Source organism: Diaphorina citri, unplaced genomic scaffold (genome assembly GCF_000475195.1).
Source record: "Diaphorina citri unplaced genomic scaffold, Diaci psyllid genome assembly version 1.1 scaffold1155, whole genome shotgun sequence".
Lineage (NCBI taxonomy): Eukaryota > Metazoa > Arthropoda > Insecta > Hemiptera > Psyllidae > Diaphorina > Diaphorina citri.
In genome coordinates, this window is record NW_007378584.1 from 1 (window position 1) to 21718 (window position 21718).

Here is a 21718-nt window from a genome sequence, read left to right on the forward strand (position 1 = left end):
GGGAAAATCCTACAATGCTGCAGTGAGCACCAAAGTTGTGACATAATAACACAAAGAAACTGCATTTACATTTATTTTAAGGACTAGAATAAAGACGTCAGATTTATATGCCATTTTTTGAGGGCTTCAGCCTAAGGCCGTGACGTTGATCGCCCTCGTTCCCTGGGGATCACTCAAGCTAAGCAACATCCTATCTGAACCGGACCGGTAAAGGTCAAATAAGCGGACAATAATTGAGATCCGAATGAAGAAACGTATAGTTGACTTCAGTAGGTGAACAGTTGGTCATGTGCCAAAATTTATGCAAATCTCGCTCTCGTGTTAATCAGAGTATGACTCATAGAATTTCAGCAGTTGGCCTTCTAAACGGACATGGTCGAAGGATCATAAGGACGCCAGATTTCAGCAAATCTGGCGCTACCAGTAGACACAATTTGTGAGTGTATATGATTTTGGCGTACAAAAACCTGAAATGTAAGCCTTGGGGAGATTGTAATACGGCTCAGAATTTGAGATTGAGCCTAGCTTAAACACTTCGTGTCACGAACATGGTGAGTGTGTGAAATGACCTCCTGGTGAATTTACAAAATTTTGGTTTGGCAACTTTGGATACTCGACGAAGAACTTGAGTTTTTTGAAAACTATTTTGATTGATTTGAATTTGAAGTCCTGTACACGTATTATAAAATTATAATTATTATAAATGTTGCTAAAGACCTGCTAAATTTTGGGCAGATTTTTAATTAATTTTATTACCGGTCGTAAGAAGTAAAATGTAATAAATTCCTCTAATGTAATAAATCCTAGGCCTGTCAGTAATAATGGCAAATGGGGGCTTCAGCCAAAGGCCGTGACGTTGATAGCCCTCGTTCCCTGGGTATCATTCAAGCTAAGCAACATCGTATCTGAACCGGACCGGTAAAGGTCAAATAAGCGGACAATAATTGAGATCCAAATGAAGTCAACTATACGTTTCATAGTTGACTTCGGTAGGTGAACAGTTGGTCATGTGCCAAAATTTATGCAAATCTCGCTCTCGTGTTAATCAGAGTATGACTCATAGAATTTCAGCAGTTGACCTTCTAAACGGACATGGTCTAAGGATCATAAGGACGCCAGATTTCAGCAAATCTGGCGCTACCAGTAGACAAAATTTGTGAGTGTATGATTTTGGCGTACAAAAACCTGAAATGTAAGCCTTGGGGAGATTGTAATACGGCTCACAATTTGAGATTGATCCTAGCTTAAACACTTCGTGTCACGAACATGGTGAGTGTGTGAAATGACCTCCAGGTGAATTTACAAAATTTTGGTTTGGCAACTTTGGATACTCGACGAAGAGCTTGAATTTTTTGAAAACTATTTTGATTGATTTGAATTTGAAGTCCTGTACACGTATTATAAAATTATAATTATTATAAATGTTGCTAAAGAGCTAAATGTAAGAAGTAAAATGTAATAAATTCCTCTAATGTAATAAATCCTAGGCCTGTCAGTAATAATGGCAAATTAGATCTGATAACTGATAAGAGAGCTTAGGCTTGTTATGAAATTTGTGGTTTCTAAATTTGACCTTGTATAGATCAATATCGATCCCAATTTCGAACATATTTTTCTCTTCCTAGCAACACTTTACAGGTGTGAAGTGTTACAGGTATTTTAATTGAGTGTGGTTTACTAAATTAACCCTATAACGTTCTAAGTATAACTTTCTAGAAGTTAACCCTGTGATAATGTTTTTGTGATTACGGATATTATGGCTTGTATTTTGCATCCCAGCCCACTTTAATGTTGGAAAAATACCTCAAAAGTCTTATTTTTATTCATTTTCCCCCAATTTCATCGTTTTTCTTCCCTTTCCAATTGATTTCAAAAACTAAAACAATGCATAAAAGTAATCCAGAAAGATTACTCAGCCTGTGCAAAGGATTTTCCTGTAAAGTCTGCATGAATTGGATACTGACGTAATAAATTTAAATTTCAAACATTTTATTAATCCGTCACACTGTATGAATGGTTACAGGGTGGTGTTTTCGTATGTCTTTTGGTCCGCTATTGATCTGTAGCCTCAACATATTTATCAGATAAAATACATAACTTAATTGAGTTGAATTTAATGGAACAAAACATTCGAGCGTGTTAGATGACCAAATTATCTTCAGGAAATTTCAATCTCGTAATCGAATTTTGGATGTCATATCTCTTGGAATTCCAGACTTCTGGCTCCACAGATTTGAGTCCTTAATGAAAATTGGTTTTTAGGATGTTTTTCAACATGGGGCTTGGCAAAAACCATCATTCTCATAGTCCCTACTGAAGACCCATCTGGAAATCTCATCCTGTAAACTATCATGCTAAACCTCCTTGCTGTCTTCCCGCCTCATCTTTTCCATCGTATTCTTTCCCCCAGCATCTGAAATTCTTAAATCCTGGCAATAATAACGCCCGTTATCCCTGGGCTCATGCTAAAGGATTAACATTTCAAATGATGACATGATGATACGCGTAATACGGGCGAAGAAACGTGCAGGGGGAATGTGTGTATGAAATTTACTGTTGTGATTTTCATACCGTTTCTTCCATTCATGGGTTTTTCGTTATCACGAACAGAAAGGCTTGTTGAATGAGACATCGAATGACTTTTGACAAATCAAATGTTTATGGTTTCTTGTGAATTGGGCAAATACGCAATTATTGGGCATGATTAAGATTGACAAACAAGATGAGAGACTGACTCCCACGTGTCAAGGTCGTTTGGGGGAACGGTTATTTCAGTGGTTAGGCGTTTGCTATCCACAATGTCTCGGGTTCGATGCCCACCATCGACTGAAAATTCGCACTTGTTTGCTTGGTTATATTGCTGGAAGTTTAGTGGACATTCGATTAAGTCTTACTCGGAAAAAAGCCCAATTAGGGCCATAATGCTATGAGGAAATTTCGTTTTTGTTGTACATTCTTGTCGAAATTCATCAAAATCAAACAAAGCGTTCGAGAGTTATGATGAAACAAACAGACAAACCAAATCCAAAATCGTCGGAAAAAAGCCCAATTAGGGCCATAATGCGATGAGGAAATTTCATTTTTGTCGTACATTCTTGTCGAAATTCATCAAAATCAAACAAAGCGTTCGAGAGTTATGATGAAACAAACAGACAAACCAAATCCAAAATCGTCGAGTTAAAAAACTCAGGGCATGCATTATTTTCCTGTCAATATTCTTTCTCCGTTCCATTATTCTGAGAGGAACCATGTTTGAGAATTCCTTCAGAATAACAAGATGTAGAAGTCGTAAACAACATTCGAACAGACCCGAAAATACTCTTTATTATGTGATCGAGACAAATTATGTTTAACGACTTGAAACATAACACCGTTCCATTATTCTGAGAGGAACCATGTTTGAGAATTCCTACAGAATAACAAGATGTCGAAGTCGTAAACAACATTCGAACAGACCCGAAAATACTCTTTATTATGTGATCGAGACAAATTACGTTTAACGACTTGAAACATAACAATGTTTATTATACTCGTGTGGCAATATTATTTAACATCTTGTTGTTACTGACTGTTTTTCTTGTTGCAACGCAGCAGCAGTGCCCAAACCCTTTTCTCTCTGACTTTTTCCTCTAATAATTTGGGTAAAGGGACTTTTCAGTCTCATTTCAGCAGTAAAAACCAAGTATATTCTATCAAAATGAATTCCAAGTCATTCTCGTTTTCCACATTCTTATTTAACCTCTTTTTGTCAAGAACTGCTTCAAATTTTGTCATTTTCAATCACTTTCTTTTGGCTGTAGATCACCTAAGTGTGACGTTGTTTTGGGCCTTTGATCCTAACTATTTTATGTAGATTTCGGACGACTGTAGTGTAGTAGACACACCTTAAGGAATTTTATTTTTGCGACCATTTGGAGACCGCTACTCTGTTTAGGCGTCAATAATCCAGCAAGAAATATGATTGTTGTTACTGACTGTTTTTCTTGTTGCAACGCAGCAGCAGTGCCCAAACCTTTTTCTCTCTGACTTTTTTCTCTAATAATTTGGGTAAAGGGACTTTTCAGTCTCATTTCAGCAGTAAAAACCAAGTATATTCTAACAAAATAAATTCCAAGTCATTCTCATTTTCCATATTCCCATTTCACCTCTTTTTGTCAAGAACTGCTTCAAATTTTGTCATTTTCAATAACTTTCTTTTGGCTGTAGATCACCTAAGTGTGACGTTGTTTTGCGCCTTTGATCCTAACTATTTTATGTAGATTTCGGACGACTGTAGTGTAGACACACCTTAAGGAATTTTATTTTTGCGACCATTTGGAGACCGCTACTCTGTTTAGGCGTCAATAATCCAGCAAGAAATATGATTACTTGATTAGTATGAATCATTGGTATGATATTTTGTAACGCCATGTTGTGTCATAACATGCTGCATGATGGACCTCATCACATTGTCAATTGTATTGAAACATCTGCGTAATATGTTTATTAGCTTGTGATTCTTCTTTGGGCCCTTTGGCTAGAGGAGTCTCCTTGCGGTATATACCAATTGTCTTTTTACTCCTGGAGCAATATTGATTTGAGTTAAGATATTCCCTGTCTTGTCCTTTTCATGTATCTGAGAAACTTTGGTTACTTTCCTTATGGAGCGCATCTAAGATATGTTGGTACCTTTAGTTCCGTCTCACATTAGAAGTTAGAAGCGTAGTCGCGAAACTTTGAGTAGCGTGTAGTCGCCTGATTATGAGACTTTCTCATTTCATCTTGATTGATAGGTTTGGTTTTTCAGCTTCCAATGGCCTTACCGCTATTGTGACTACTTCTCCTTACATTATTGGATATTGACGTTCTTGTTTCACTGGAGACCCAATCTTGTTAGTACCACTCCCTTGTCCCTTGGTCCTCTTGAGAAACAATATATGATTACTTGATTAGTATGAATCATTGGTATATTTTGTAACGCCATGTTGTGTCATAACATGCTGCATGATGGACCTCATCACATTGTCAATTGTATTGAAACATCTGCGTAATATGTTTATTAGCTCATGATTCTTCTTTGGGCCCTTTGGCTAGAGGAGTCTCCTTGCGGTATATACCATTTGTCTTTTTACTCCTGGAGCAATATTGATTTGAATCAAGATATTCCCTGTCTTGTCCTTTTTACGAGTATGTATCTGAGAAACTTTGGTTACTTTCCTTATAGAGCGCATCTAAGATATGTTGGTACCATTAGTTCCGTCTCACATTAAAAGTTTGAAGCGTAGTCGCGAAACTTTAAGTAGCGTGTAGTCGCCTGATTATGAGACTTCTCATTTCATCTTGATTGATAGGTTTGGTTTTTCAGCTTCCAATGGCCTTACCGCTATTGTGACTACTTCTCCCTACATTATTGGATATTGACGTTCTTGTTTCACTGGAGACCCAATCTTGTTAGTACCACTCCCTTGTCCCTTGGTCCTCTTGAGAAACAATTCGACAATTCGTCACTCAGCAAAACAATCTCGGGTGACGTGCGCGCTAACAATCAAAAGAAAACCAAATCAGATTCGTACAGAAAAACAAAAGTCATTAAACACGATAATCTGAATCAGCACAAAATTTGTTTTGCATTTGTCGAGTTGTTTTGCTTTCACTCAGCAAAACAATCTCGGGTGACGTGCGCGCTAACAATCAAAAGAAAACCAAAACAGATTCGTACAGAAAAACAAAAGTCATTAAACACGATAATCTGAATCAGCACAAAATTTGTTTTGCATTTGTCGAGTTGTTTTGCTTGGTCAATTACAATTAGGAGTGTAGGTGTTTCGTCTTGAACCTTGTGCAGGAGGAGCATGATAAATAATTCTGCTGAGAGTTGCAAATCATATGATAGACTTGAGATTCAAGAGCCATGAGGTAATGGGGACTGTAGGTATTAGAGAACACGTTCATGCTAAATGGATCTTGGTAAATGTCAACTAATCGTTACAGATAATGAAAACAATTGATTTCAACGTCCGATACCACGAACAAAAACCAACAGATCCATATCAGAATTGAAACATGGGATGTATCAATAGTTTTGAATAAACACACCTGGAAAAGGTTACAAGATGCAATAGTTTTCATTGTGACCATCATTTGAACACGGTTTTCCAATAAAAAATGCTAAAATCTCAACTGGTCTGAATGCCAAATCAATTAAAACACTTGCAACACGTGATGGAGATCAGCACAAAATGCTTCCCTATGGATTATGGCTTTGTACTTTGTTGGAGATGGAATTCGAAACTGTTTGCCATTTGCTCTGACCCATGAAACGTCCTGTATAAGTGCATTCGGTAACAATGTACACAGGAGAATTCAAACTGCATATATGTTGAAAATTACTCATTTGAGACAACAGAACTTTATACAGGACGTTAAATTCTTCATAGAGGAGATTCATTTGCTCTGACCCATGAAACGTCCTGTATAAGTGCATTCGGTAACAATGTACACGGGAGAATTCAAACTGCATATATGTTGAAAATTACTCATTTGAGACAACAGAACTTTATACAGGACGTTCAATTCTTCATAGAGGAGATTCCCCACTTCCTCCTTTAAAAATCCCTTCAATCTTGTAGGCATTGTCAAGGAAACTCCCAGTACAAATAATTGAGTAAATGTAACTGAATTCTAGGGTTAAGGTGTTATAAATCACCTATAAGGCAGTCGAATATGAATTTGAATAAGGATTTTTTTTCTTTTATCCCTTCAATCTTGTTGGCATTGTCAAGGAAACTCCAGTACAAATAATTGAATAAATGTAACTGAATTCTAGGGTTAAGGTGTTATAAATCACCTATAAGGCAGTCGAATATGAATTTGAATAAGGATTTTTTTTCTTTTATTTAGAAGAGAACCCTGTATATTGCTAGAATCTAGAATGCAATTAGCAGCAAATTGAACACGAGCTATATGTACTATGTTGCTATTGAAGTTGAGATGGAATGCCTGAGAATCCGCAGATCTGTGTTAATTGAGTCCGTAATTAGAATCGGGGGAATCATGTTCTCTAATAGTTCTTTTATTTAGAAGAGAACCCTGTATAAGAGTTGCTAGAATCTAGAATGCAATCAGCAGCAAATTGAACACGAGCTATATGTACTATGTTGCTATGGAAGTTGAGATGGAATGCCTGAGAATCCACAGATCTGTGTTAATTGAGTCCGTAATTAGAATCGGGGGAATCATGTTCTCTAATAGTTCAATTTATAATTACCTTATTGTCTATTATGTCTAACAACGGTTCTGTTGGTTTCAAACAATGTCTGATCATGCTGTTTCCTCAATTCCTCCCGGGTTTTAGCTTCTATGTTGTCAATTGTTGTCATATCTGCAGCTGGTTTTTGTTGCGTTGGAGACTTTCTACAACACTTGTGTGGTTGTATTCATCTTGGAATTCTCAATGGAATTTCTGTCCTGCTTAAAAGGAAATTCGCAATTATTGTTTTACTTAAAATAGTTTAATGCTAGAAATAAAAGGTATTGTTACGTACATGCGACAATGCGTACTCCAATTTAGACTGTTTTGGAAGCTGAAGGGTTGGAACTTAGAATAGTTTAATGCTAGAAATAAAAGGTATTGTTACGTACATGCGACAATGCGTACTCCAATTTAGACTGTTTTGGAAGCTGAAGGGTTATATTGGAGGATGGTCAATAGACGGAGCAACGGAGCTTGAGTTTTGAGTGAGACAGATTTAAATTTAATCATGATTTCCATTGAAAAGTATTGAAAAGGTTCTACAGTTATACATGTTTTTCAAACTGTAACTGATTCTTATAACATTTTTCATTGGAGAAGCTGATTTACCCAAAAAGGCATGAGCAAGGAGCAAGATTTCTTGCTCAAAAGCCTCAACCTTCAATTCTTTTTCATTCTTATCTCCAGAACTTGGGGATAGTTGTAAGACAATTATTTTATTGGAATCAAAAGTTTCGCTCAAACGGAAAAGAACAGCCTTTTGAATATTTAATTTCCTGTCCTTCTTGTTCCCATGCGGAACACGAAAACCAGGCATTATACATGTTTTTCAAACTGTAACTGATTAAGGCATAAGCAAGGAGCAAGATCTCTTGCTCAAAAATCAAAAACCTCAACCTTCAATTCTTTTTCATTCTTCTCTCCAGAACTTGGGGATAGTTGTAAGACAATTATTTTATTGGAATGAAAAGTTTCGCTCAAACGGAAAAGAACAGCCTTTTGAATATTTAATTTCCTGTCCTTCTTGTTCCCATGCGGAACACGAAAACCAGGCTGCATTTCTCTCTCTCTCTTGTAAAACATGAAACGAAACTTTCCTAATTACTTTTGTGAAACTTTTTCTCTGTGGTTTTTACACTTGGGTTTTTGTTCCCTCGTCTGAAAATAAAAACTTTACCGTCCTGGCATGTTTATGGGCATAAACCTGGAACCAGGCTGCATTTCTCTCTCTCTCTCTCTTGTAAAACATGAAACGAAACTTTCCTAATTACTTTTGTGAAACTTTTTCGAAATGTTCTCTGTGGTTTTTACACTTGGGTTTTTGTTCCCTCGTCTGAAAATAAAAACTTTACCGTCCTGGCATGTTTATGGGCATAAACCTGCTGGTGAATTTACAAAATTTTGGTTTGGCAACTTTGGATACTCGACGAAGAACTTGAGTTTTTTGAAAACTATTTTGATTGATTTGAATTTGAAGTCCTGTACACGTATTATAAAATTATAATTATTATAAATGTTGCTAAAGACCTGCTAAATTTTGGGCAGATTTTTAATTAATTTTATTACCGGTCGTAAGAAGTAAAATGTAATAAATTCCTCTAATGTAATAAATCCTAGGCCTGTCAGTAATAATGGCAAATTAGATCTGATAAGAGAGCTTAGGCTTGTTATGAAATTTGTGGTTTCTAAATTTGACCTTGTATAGATCAATATCGATCCCAATTTCGAACATAGGAGAGCTTAGGCTTGTTATGAAATTTGTGGTTTCTAAATTTGACCTTGTATAGATCAATATCGATCCCAATTTCGAACATATTTTTCTCTTCCTAGCAACACTTTACAGGTGTGAAGTGTTACAGGTATTTTAATTGAGTGTGGTTTACTAAATTAACCCTATAACGTTCTAAGTATAACTTTCTAGAAGTTAACCCTGTGATAATGTTTTTGTGATTACGGATATTATGGCTTGTATTTTTCATCCCAGCCCACTTAAATGTTGGAAAAATACCTCAAAAGTCTTATTTTTATTCATTTTCCCCCAATTTCATCGTTTTTCTTCCCTTTATATTTTTCTCTTCCTAGCAACACTTTACAGGTGTGAAGTGTTACAGGTATTTTAATTGAGTGTGGTTTACTAAATTAACCCTATAACGTTCTACATAAGTATAACTTTCTAGAAGTTAACCCAGTGATAATGTTTTTGTGATTACGGATATTATGGCTTGTATTTTTCATCCCAGCCCACTTTAATGTTGGAAAAATACCTCAAAAGTCTTATTTTTATTCATTTTCCCCCAATTTCATCGTTTTTCTTCCCTTTCCAATTGATTTCAAAAACTAAAACAATGCATAAAAGTAATCCAGAAAGATTACTCAGCCTGTGCAAAGGATTTTCCTGTAAAGTCTGCATGAATTGGATACTGACGTAATAAATTTAAATTTCAAACATTTTATTAATCCGTCACACTGTATGAATGGTTACAGGGTGGTGTTTTCGTATGTCTTTTGGTCCGCTATTGATCTGTAGCCTCAACATATTTATCAGATAAAATACATAACTTAATTGAGTTGAATTTAATGGAACAAAACATTCGAGCGTGTTAGATGACCAAATTATCTTTAGAAAATTTCAATCTCGTAATCGAATTTTGGATGTCATATCTCTTGGAATTCCAGACTTCTGGCTCCATAGATTTGAGTCCTTAATGAAAATTTTGGTTTTTAGGATGTTTTTCAACATGGGGCTTGGCAAAAATATATCCAAAAACCATCATTCTCATAGTCCCTACTGAAGACCCATCTGGAAATCTCATCAATCGAATTTTGGATGTCATCTCTTGGAATTCCAGACTTCTGGCTCCACAGATTTGAGTCCTTAATGAAAATTTTGGTTTTTAGCATGTTTTTCAACATGGGGCTTGGCAAAAATATATCCAAAAACCATCATTCTCATAGTCCCTACTGAAGACCCATCTGGAAATCTCATCGTAATCGAATTTTGGATGTCATATCTCTTGGAATTCCAGACTTCTGGCTCCACAGATTTGAGTCCTTAATGAAAATTGGTTTTTAGGATGTTTTTCAACATGGGGCTTGGCAAAAACCATCATTCTCATAGTCCCTACTGAAGACCCATCTGGAAATCTCATCCTGTAAACTATCATGCTAAACCTCCTTGCTGTCTTCCCGCCTCATCTTTTCCATCGTATTCTTTCCCCCAGCATCTGAAATTCTTAAATCCTGGCAATAATAACGCCCGTTATCCCTGGGCTCATGCTAAAGGATTAACATTTCAAATGATGACATGATGATGCGCGTAATACGGGCGAAGAAACGTGCAGGGGGAATGTGTGTATGAACTGTTGTGATTTTCATACCGTTTCTTCCATTCATGGGTTTTTCCTTATCACGAACAGAAAGGCTTGTTGAATGAACGAAGAAACGTGCAGGGGAAATGTCTGTATGAATTGTTGTGATTTTCATACCGTTTCTTCCATTCATGGGTTTTTCGTTATCACGAACAGAAAGGCTTGTTGAATGAGACATCGAATGACTTAAATGTGTGTATGAACTGTTGTGATTTTCATACCGTTTCTTCCATTCATGGGTTTTTCCTTATCACGAACAGAAAGGCTTGTTGAATGAGACATCGAATGACTTTTGACAAATCAAATCTTTATGGTTTCTTGTGAATTGGGCAATTATCAAAATCAATAAATCTCTGTCGGAAATCACCCAATCTACTAAACTCGAAAAAAATTAACCTGCAAAAAAGCTGCATCATAAATCTCTGTCGGAAATCACCCAATCTACTAAACTCGAAAAAAATTAACCTGCAAAAAAGCTGCATCATCTATTCTGTGTAGAGTTTGACAGAGAATGTCGAAATGCCATGAACAGCATATAGTCAGAAACTCACAGTCCGCCCACAAGCCACATGAATTTTACATTTGTGTCAAGCTTTGCTATATTGATAAGAGGATTTGGCTGTTCAATGGGGAATTTAATCCTGTATTTATTTGTCGAATCTACTCCAATCAACAGGTCGGTCTTGGGCAAAAAACATATTGGTGTGTCTATCCATTTCTCCATTTTCTCCTTTTGCTCCTACTCCCAATTTACCATGCTTTCTTTTTGTAACCATTTCCCTGTTTGCCTCTTCCTCCTCCCATTTGACCATTCTTTCTTCACTTGAGTGTTTCATATTTGAATTTTGATGCTCATTTCATTTCATCTATTTCTCAGACAATAATTTTGCGCCTTAATTGACTGGTGCGTAACAGTACTTGGATACCCTGATGGAATAGTGCTTACGCAATGACTGACGCAATATTACGCAAACAACAACAGCCCCAATTCCTTAGTAATCTCAAACTAGAAAGCTAGAAACTCTATCCCATTCCCCCCTTCAACCTTCAGTTGTTTCATTGGGCCATAATACACCAACGAAAGAAGAAGAGAGAAAGAAAGGGAAATTCTCTAGTGTAGGATAGAAAAAAAAGGGAACCACCCCACAACTATTAAACTAGGGGGGATAATGAAACCTAAAAAAAAAAAAAAAAAAAAAAAACGGGAAAAATTTTAGGCGGAAAAAAAAAAAACAATCAATTTTTTTTTTTTATCCCTCCCCCAAACCCTCAGCCCCTTTCGCTTTTTTTTGCGCGCATTTTTTTTTTTTTTTTTTTTTTTTTTTTTTTTTTTTAGAAAATAAAAACGAGAATGAAAATGAATGGGAAAGCACGGCGTATTATTCCCGGCAACATGTGGTACGCCGTTGTCAATGGCAACCAGACGTGTGGTGTCCTGCTATCCGATTTCCTCCTTCTGACGGCACCTCCCTTGTATTGGTGTTGCAATCAGTAAGGACAGGGGACAACAATCTCATTTTGTGATTCCTTATCTCTCTCTCTCTCTATCTCTTCTCTCTCTCTCACTCTCTCTCTCTCTCTCTCTTCTATCGTCACCGCTCACCCTCCTCTTTTTGTCTCTCTCTACCTCCTCTTTTTCTCTCTCACGCCCTCCTCATTTTCTCTCTCCTCTGTCCTTCTTACTCTTCTGTCTCCTCTTTTTTTCTCGCTTTCTCTTTTTCTCAAAACTAGGGACAGTATCTCACTTGTAATACTATCTCTCTCTCCCTCCTCTTCTTCTCTTTCTCTTAGAACAGGGGACAGTATCTCATTTGTAACAATATCACTCTTTCTCTCTTTCCTTCTCTCTCTCTCTCTCTCTCTCTCTCCCTCTCCCTCTTTTTATCCGCCCTTTTTTTTCCTCTTTCTGTCTCTCCTTGCTTTCTCTTTCTCTGTCCCCTCCTCTCTGCCAGCTTTCTCTTTCTCTTGCTCCTTGTCTGTCCTCTCGGTCTTTCTATTGGTCTTCTCTTTCTTCTACTCTTTCTCTGTTTTCCCCTCTTACTGTCTCTTTTCTCAGTCCATCCCTCCTGCCCCTCCTGCCTGGACGAGGGACTTCCGGAAATGGAGGAGTTGTGTAAACACTTTCACAGCTTGTCAAGTGTGTCCACTTGTCCATTTTATCGTACAGAAAGTGTAAATTGACTGGGGCCTACTTGTGTTACATTTGCGGGAGTTGTGTGAAAAGAGGTTTTTTTATATGAGTAATGGATTTCCAGGAATCTAGATAAAAATAGAAGTGTTATACAATTACAGATACTTTGTTTAGACTAAAAAAAACCAGTGAAGAGTAAAAGTTATTTTCATATTTAGATACTTAAAATGAACCTTCACAAAGTTACTAAGTCTACCATCAATATTTATTTAGACTGCCAACGTAGGACTGAAAAGTCTCTTTTTGTCAGTAGTTGCAATAAAATGAAGTCTCGTTTATTGGGGATAAATTGTGTGGACTTAACGTACAAATCCGAATGATAACGGAAAACAGATTCTTACAGATCCCTTCAAAAACTTACTTATTGTAAACTTTTCAAAATCATAGCTATTTTGTTAATTTTGTAAACCACAGGTGTGTTGGAACTTCAGGAGCGTAACTTCACGAGTGTATTAGTTCTCGGAAGAAAAGATAATAGGTTAGGTAGTCTTCTAGATGAAATATTCATATCAGATTCAATAATGAGCGGTGCATATTCTCATGTACGGAGGACCGGCTCGGCTGCAGTGCCTCCGAAAATATTAGTATAATACAAAGCAAAGTGTTAACCCTTCTGCATACCGCTTTGGTGTTTTTGGTCAGTGATTTCCGTTTCCATCTAGTTTTGTGTTGCAGTTGTTGTTTGTAACAGAAAATGGAATGTAAACTTGTAAAGTAACAAATCATGCTCTAAAGACCAGGAACTTCCCGCAAAACTTGAAGTTTTATATCTTTCTCTCTTCTCAAACTAGGAAATGATGGCAATTGCACGTGAAAATCGCTTGATCAAAACACTTCAACGAAGAATAATTCACAAACTACATATAAAATGTATTGTACCACGGGAAGACCACTTCATAAAAGATTCTCAAGGGTTAAAAGAAGAAAACATGAAGAAGTTCCATTCTTTATTATGCATAAAAAAATACTCCTATATGTTCAGAGGAATACAATAGGATGGAATGACCTTCCATTGGATCTTATGCCTCAGCACTTACCCAGACGTGACTGTCTATTGAACTATAAAAACACGAGAAGTAGAGACTAGAAGAGAATGCTGGAAGCTAGGAAGATTTTGAGAGTCCATTCAACAGAAAGATATTCTCTCAATCAATTGTCTGGATAACGGTCACTGGAGCTCATATTCATTTCTCCAGCCTATCGCCTCCAGTAGTAACCTATTCACTGACTTACTATGGCGTATTTCACTAGCCTACTGCTTGGAGAGGTTCTGAGCCATAGGGTTTCAGCTTTCAGCTGCTCCGTAGGTTCCTGAATTTACTCGGAACAATGAAATCTGGATTCTTAAGAAGGCAGATGGTTTGTTTTATTTCAGATGGTGCACATTTGTTTTCTCTGCTGTATAATTACTCTGAAATTCTGGAAACTAAAATACAATTAAATACATGAACAAGAAAAGTCAAGTGAATTTCAATAATTTTTACCATTGCCATATTTCTAATTTTTCGCAACTCCACTCCCTGTCAAAATTCTCTCTCTGTTCTAATTCTGCTAAATGTAATGAAATGTATGCTTCATTGTTTCATATCATCTCCATGCATATTGCATATCTAGGTTGAAACACTCAATCCAATGCAAACGAGGGAGATGTTTACACTACCTCTCGTTCAGAAATTCCAAAGGGGGATTTTTGCCCATACTTTCATATTAGAGGGAAATAGAATTTACGACCGCCCAATATAAAGTTGTATGGAAAAGTTTCAGGTCCTGGGTGCCCTCAGGGAAATGCAGTGTATTGGTTTTGTACTCTTTTTTCTTTCAAATTGAAGTTATTGAAGTCTTACTCGCCTCCACCCTTGTTACATCCTAGGATGGTTTAGGCGGGGAAATCAGTTCCCTATAATTTTCATCAATAGGGAGGGACATGATTAAATTCACATTTTCAGTTCCCTTCAAGTTCAGTTTCCATGTTTCCAATAATAGGGAAAGATGGAGTAAAATCTTTTTCTTCTTCTTCAAATGCGCATGAAATTTGGGGTGAATGGAACTGCAAGTCTCATTCCAGGTTCCAAAAGTTTCACAGTAAAATTGAGAAAAACAATAATGATTTAAAACATTACCTGATTCATTTCATCAATGGAAGTCATCGTGACAGATATTCAAATTAACACGCCAGACGGGATGTCTAAAAATCGACCAAACACAACACTAGGTCAAATTAACTCGAGAAATACTTTGACAGTACTTGAAACTTTGTTGACAAAACAGACTAAACAGGAGCAGGAATCTTTGATATAAATACTTTGACAGCAGTCGACACTTTGATGACAAAATTGACTGAGGAATCAAGAGATTTCAAAATGATGTATCAAGAGGGACAGGTCGAAATGAACTGAACATTGAAGGAAAAGCTAAGGTTACAATATTGTGACGGACTGAGAGATGTAAACCAATACTTCAGCTAGAGGTGAGAGTGGATCAGACAGGGTGACCACAACTGATATTGTCTTGATGAAATTATTTACTGGCAATCAGGATTCTGGCAGGACAGATACTTCATTATCACGAAAAGCTAATCAATAATGGATGTTAGAAAGCTTATACTCGGGAAAACGGAAGTTTCCATAGAAATCATGTAGGTAGCCTACTTGCCTAGACTACCTAGTGCCAACTCACTGTCATAGAAGATGTTCCGAGAATTCTTCAAGACTTAGGAGCACCAGTAAAAGGTATTGTTGGTTTTGTTGTGTCCTTTTTACCAATTTGCATTTTGGATTAGGCTTCAACTAGGGTGGGGTCCCAAATACGATCGGCTGAAAATCCAGGTAATATCCAAGATACCCAGTAGTGTATGGTTCTATACATATTGGATGTCCACTGTCCATGATGTAGTTATCAGATAGTGTGATACATATGGTAATCGGATACTTTCTGGACTACAAACCACATAGATTGGTACGTTACATACAATGTAAGCTACGCTACGTAGGAGAAGGATTGTTTTAATGATGGAAATATAAATTCTGATTAATCTGGAACAGATTTCGATGCTAAACATAACGACGACGCTAGTGCTGGAATTTTTACGAGAAAAACAAAATGAATGAAATGAGGAATGAGCTTGTAATCTCGAGATATAAACTAATTAAACAAAATACCATTATTGCTCTTATTATTCTTGGCATCTTGGCAATTTTAATCATAAACCTGACGTAACGACCCCGATGTTGGAAACGAGAGCAGTTTGTACATTATTCTTGGCTTTTAATGATGGAAATATAAATTCTGATTAATCTGGAACAGATTTTGATGCTAAACATAACGACGACGCTAGTGTTGGAATTTTTACGAGAAAAACAAAATGAATGAAATGTGGAATGAGCTTGTAATCTCGAGATATAAACTAATTAAACAAAATACCATTATTGCTCTTATTATTCTTGGCATCTTGGCAATTTTAATTATTTACTCATTTAAACCATAGGTATATTAAGAGTAAAGTTGAAAAAAATAACGGAGAGAATCCGAGTTATTCAATAAAAACTATCTGTTGAACAAGAAGGAAGGAACATAAATGATTTAAATGAAAAGTACTTGGGTTTTCCTGTACCTATTCTATTTTTACTTGGTTATAACTGTACCTAGTTTGAAAAATCTGAAATTCTTCAAAGATTGCCAATACCAGCCCTAGCACCTGATGGCTCGTTGTTCAACTAAGAGCGCTCTTCAATACAGAACTATGTGTTGAACAAGAAGGAACGAACATAAATGATTTAAATGAAAAGTACTTGGGTTTTCCTGTACCTATTCTATTTTTACTTGGTTATAATTGTACCTAGTTTGAAAAATCTGAAATTCTTCAAAGATTGCCAATACCAGCCCTAGCACCTGATGGCTCGTTGTTCAACTAAGAGCGCTAAATGCTGAACATATTCTTGAGGCACTCATGTAGAACGCTATGGTGCTTGTGATTAAATTGCGTTTAATATTATTTTCAATTACACATATTAGAGCGTTATCATGTACTGTGTTAGTCATTAGAACCATATATTCTTGAGGCACTCATGTAGAACGCCATGGTGCTTGTGATTAAATTGCGTTTAATATTATTTTCAATTACACATATTAGAGCGTTATCATGTACTGTGTTAGTCATTAGAACCACTTGGCCTCATTGCCTTTACTTCATTTAGAAATGCTTCATCAAATCCTCACCAAGTATGAAACAAGAGATTCCAAGTTGTGTTTTTTCCCATCACTCCCTGTAACTTCTCGCGAATTTACAGCGTTTCAACTTTGCACTTTTCAAAGTTTTATACATAAATGAAATGGATTTGACTTGAACCAAAAGTTCGCAAATATCAATATATTTTCGTATTTTTCTTTGCAATGAAATTTTATGTTTCCGGAATTAAAGTTGATACTGTTGGTTTGGCGTTTGCTTTACCGTTCGCCATCCGCCCCAGTGAATGCAATGAATTATGTATTTTATCCTGAGATACGGTTTGATATTGGTAATTATGATTGTCGAGATTTTTATAATGTGAATGTTTCATTGGGGATTCTCCTGAACTTTTGGAAAAATCATTCAAATTTATTGAATATTCTTTCATGCTTATCTGTTGAATTTTATTGATGTTGTTGGGAAACGATAAACGATTAAGATTTGAATCTTCTTTCTGTACTTGGCTCCAGCGTAAATGTTTAATAGTGTTAGTGTTTGTGGTAGATAGCTAAATAAATGGCTATCTACGATATAAACGTTAAACATCTACGTAGATAGCTAAATACGTACCCGTTCTATGTATAGGATGCATTGAAAAATTAAGTACAGAACTTGAATTTTGCAACATAACCATGGTTTCTTAACCTGTGGTACGCGCAATTCCTGGGCGGTAGTCAAACCCACGAAGTATCGAACCAATGATCTGTCTGAGACACTTCAAAGTTCGCCTTCGAAATAAATGTGTCGCTACTGAGGCTAGTGCCAGCCTACATTTCATGCACATCTAATTCTGCCCAAAATATAAAATGGGCCGATGCCGTACCAAAGTTTGGGAATCATTGATTGAGATCACTCGGTTGTTTATATGTATGTTTGTGATGGATGTTTTTTGTTTTTCTTTTTGACGGTTTTCAGATGGTCCAAGGTTTGTTTTTCGTTGAATCTAATCCCAGAAATGTTTTTGCTGGAACTTTAGTGTGAAGATTTTCTTAGCTCAATGAAAACTGCTGCCTTTAGTGTGTGAAATGTTTCATTATTCTTCTTCTGTTAATTCAACATGGGCAGTTGACACGCCTTGTGCCTGTTCTATGTTCCCCGTACATCACTTAGTGTCTTGACAGTTCAAGATTTACCTCTTCTTTGTATTCGGGCTTAGCCTTGCGGAATCGTTTTCCAATAATCTATCATTCCTCGGCCGATATGTTCTGCTTGAAATCTATCAGAGGTTTCTGGCATTAAATCATTTGGCAAAGCGTTTTCGATTTAATCTGTTAAATATACGAGCCACCTCTTTTTCTCTCTCACACCCTCCTCATTTTCTCCCTCCTCTGTCCTTACTCTTCTGTCTCCTCTTTTTTCTCGCTTTCTCTTTTTCTCAGAACTAGGGACAGTATCTCATTTGTAATACTATCTCTCTCTCCCTCCTCTTCTTCTCTTTCTCTTAGAACAGGGGACAGTATCTCATTTATAATAATATCTCTCTCTCTCTCTCTCTCTCTCTCTCTCTCTCTCCTCCCCCTCTACCTCTTTTTATCCGCCCTTTTTTTTCCTCTTTCTGTCTCTCCTTGCTTTCTCGTTCTCTGTCCCCTCCTCTCTGCTGGCTTTCTCTTTCTCTTGCTCCTTGTCTGTCCTCTCGGTCTTTCTATTGGTCTTCTCTTTCTTTCTTTCTTTGTTTCTCTGTTTTCCCCTCTTAGTGTCTCTTTTCTCATTCCATCCCTCCTGCCTGGACGAGGGACTTCCGGAAATGGAGGAGTTGTGTAAACACTTTCACAGCTTATCAAGTGTGTCCACTTGTCCATTTTATCGTACAGAAAGTGTAAATTGACTGGGGCCTACTTGTGTTACATGGGCGGGAGTTGTGTGAAAAGAGGTTTTTTTATATGAGTAATGGATTTCCAGGAATCTAGATGAAAATATGTAAATGCAATTTCTTTGTGTTATTATGTCACAACTTTGGTGCTCACTGCAGCATTGTAGGATTTTTCCCAATAAGTATCTCAATCCTAAACATCCAATGTTTACCTACCATGCTGGCACCGGTCGCTATGCGCATTTACATGTCATAGCTACTACTCATCAGAGATGTTAAGAGTTTTGAGATGAAGGAAGATAGTTGGAGTCCCCTCAGGTCCTGTGCTATCATGTGCTTCGTTTAATTAGTGAACACGGTGTTCAACAAGTTGTGATGCTTGATGGCCATGACTTCATGAGTAATTTGCTGTCGTACACCTTATAGGGTTTTGTTAATAATAGACCTAGTGCTTGGTCAATTTTCGGAGGGAAATACTATTTGATTTGTAACAAAAATGGTGCTTCTTTCATTAGTTGCAAGATTCTGTTTCCCTTCCTCTTGTAGTTGAAAGCTCGAAGAACATCAGTTGGTTTGCTGCAAGTGACTCGGATTTGCTCATCCAGGAGACCAGAAATGTCATGATGCTTTTCCAGAACTTTTCTATCACCCTATCCCAAACCAAGTCGAGTTTAATCCAGCACCATTACCCCTGGCATTCTACTCTTGGTGAAAGAAAAACCTCATAATGACTTTCTTTTTTCTGAAGCAACGTTCTAGAATAAAAATACTCCTATATATTAAGAGGAATACAATAGGATGGAATGACCTTCCAATGGATCTTATGCCCCAGACGTGACGGTCTATTGAACTATAAAAACACGAGAAGTAGAGACTAGAAGAGAATGCTGGAAGCTAGGAAGATTTTGAGAGTCCATTCAACAGAAAGATACAGAAACATGTGAGGAGGATTAGACTTGATGTTTCCCTTTGAAAATTTACCTGGAGATTTTAAAACCCCAACTATAATACTAAACCTAGAAGTGCGTCAACAACAGAATCAAGTTGTGTTGGGAAGGTGTCAAGGTAACCAGCGGACGGAATTGGGTCATAGGTTAACACAGACAGTTCTCTTTCCAGTTGATTAACAGAATATACTAAACCAATGAAATCTTACTAATGGTGATCCAACCAAGGGACTTTTTCGTTGCTCATGGAGCGTTCTACCACTAAAAACTACACGAATCTACCACACTTGTGGTTGACAAAGCAGAGTACCAAAGTATACTTCTCATAAAGAGACAAAGCAACCCCACAAATACTATACTAAACCAATGAAATCTTACCAATGGTGATACAACGAAGGGACTTTTTCGTTGCTCATGGAGCGTTCTACCACTAAAAACCACACGAATCTACCACACTTGTGGTTGACAAAGCAGAGTACCAAAGTATACTTCTCATAAAGAGACAAAGCAACCCCACAAATTGCAAAGGCTGATCTAGGTACTTCACTCAACAGTTTTACATATGTTTTAAAGGAAGAACCAACACCGCCAACTATACTAAACCAATCAAATACTAATGGTGATCCAACCAAGGGAGTTTTTCGTTGCTCATGGAACCTTCTACCACTAAAAACTACACGAATCTACCACACTTGTGGTTGACAGAGCAGAGTACCAAAGTATGCTTCTCATAAAAAGACAAAGCAACCCCACAAATTGCAAAGGCTGATCTAGGTACTTCACTCAACAGTTTTACATATGTTTTAAAGGAAGAACCAACACCGCTTATGTTTACTTTCTCTTGCCCTAAAAGTTGTTTTCATGTGAGAACCCATTCTCCAATTGGCGATGACGAAGATGACTTTCCAACTTCAAATCAAGTGTGAAGTTGTGAAGAATCATCGTGTTGAAACCTAATAGGCTTATCCGCCCGGGCAGCGCTCAATACTTTCCATTACATGCGTAGGGTTATTAACAGCTAATTCCTTTCCTTTATTAGAACGTCGTAAAGAGTTTCGCGAATTTTTACGACTTCAACTAGACGAGTGTGCAGAAAGCTACAAACTCATTGAAAATAAACACCGTGTCCCGTTGTTCCAAGCTGCAAAGTTTAATCTATCTGATGTGAGTGTGTATCTAGCACGAAGAATAATGGAGCTCAGTGTAACAATACGTCGTAAAAAATGTTTGTACACATTGTTTTTACGATCTTAAGTGTTTTTCTATTTAATCATTTGTGTACTGGGTCGGTGAGAAGATTGAAATGACTGTTTTCCTGGTTCGTCTGATGCCAGTTAGTCTTGAGATCAATCTTGAGAAAACTGCACTTTTGATCTGGTCTAGGTGTGTTCTTTTCCTGACAGACTGTACGCAAAGCTCTTAATAAGCATTGAAGAATAACACAAAGATATGAACTTTCGAGGTACATTTTGCTGCCAATCTGGAATATGAATACGTGGTCCTTCCTATATTGCTATGATGACGACAGGAGAACGATAAACATCATCGCCTGAACGCACCGAACCAATCTCTTCAAATCTTGGTCGTGGCCCATCTCCGGTGGTCCTGACTTCTGATTAGAAAATTCTGATCTTCATCTTCAGTAAGTGTTTTTCTATTCAATCATTTGTGTACTGGGTCGGTGAGAAGATTTCAATGACTGAAATGACTGTTTTCCTGGTTCGTCTGTTGCCAGTTAGTCTTGAGATCAATCTTGAGAAGACACTTTTGATCTGGACTAGGTGTGTTCTTTTCCTGACAGACTGTACGCAAAGCTCTTAATAAGCATTGAAGAATGACACAAAGAAATGAACTTTCGAGGTACATTTTGGTGCCAATCTGGAATATGAATAGGTGGTCCTTCCTATATCGCTATGATGACGACAGGAGAACGATAAACATCACCT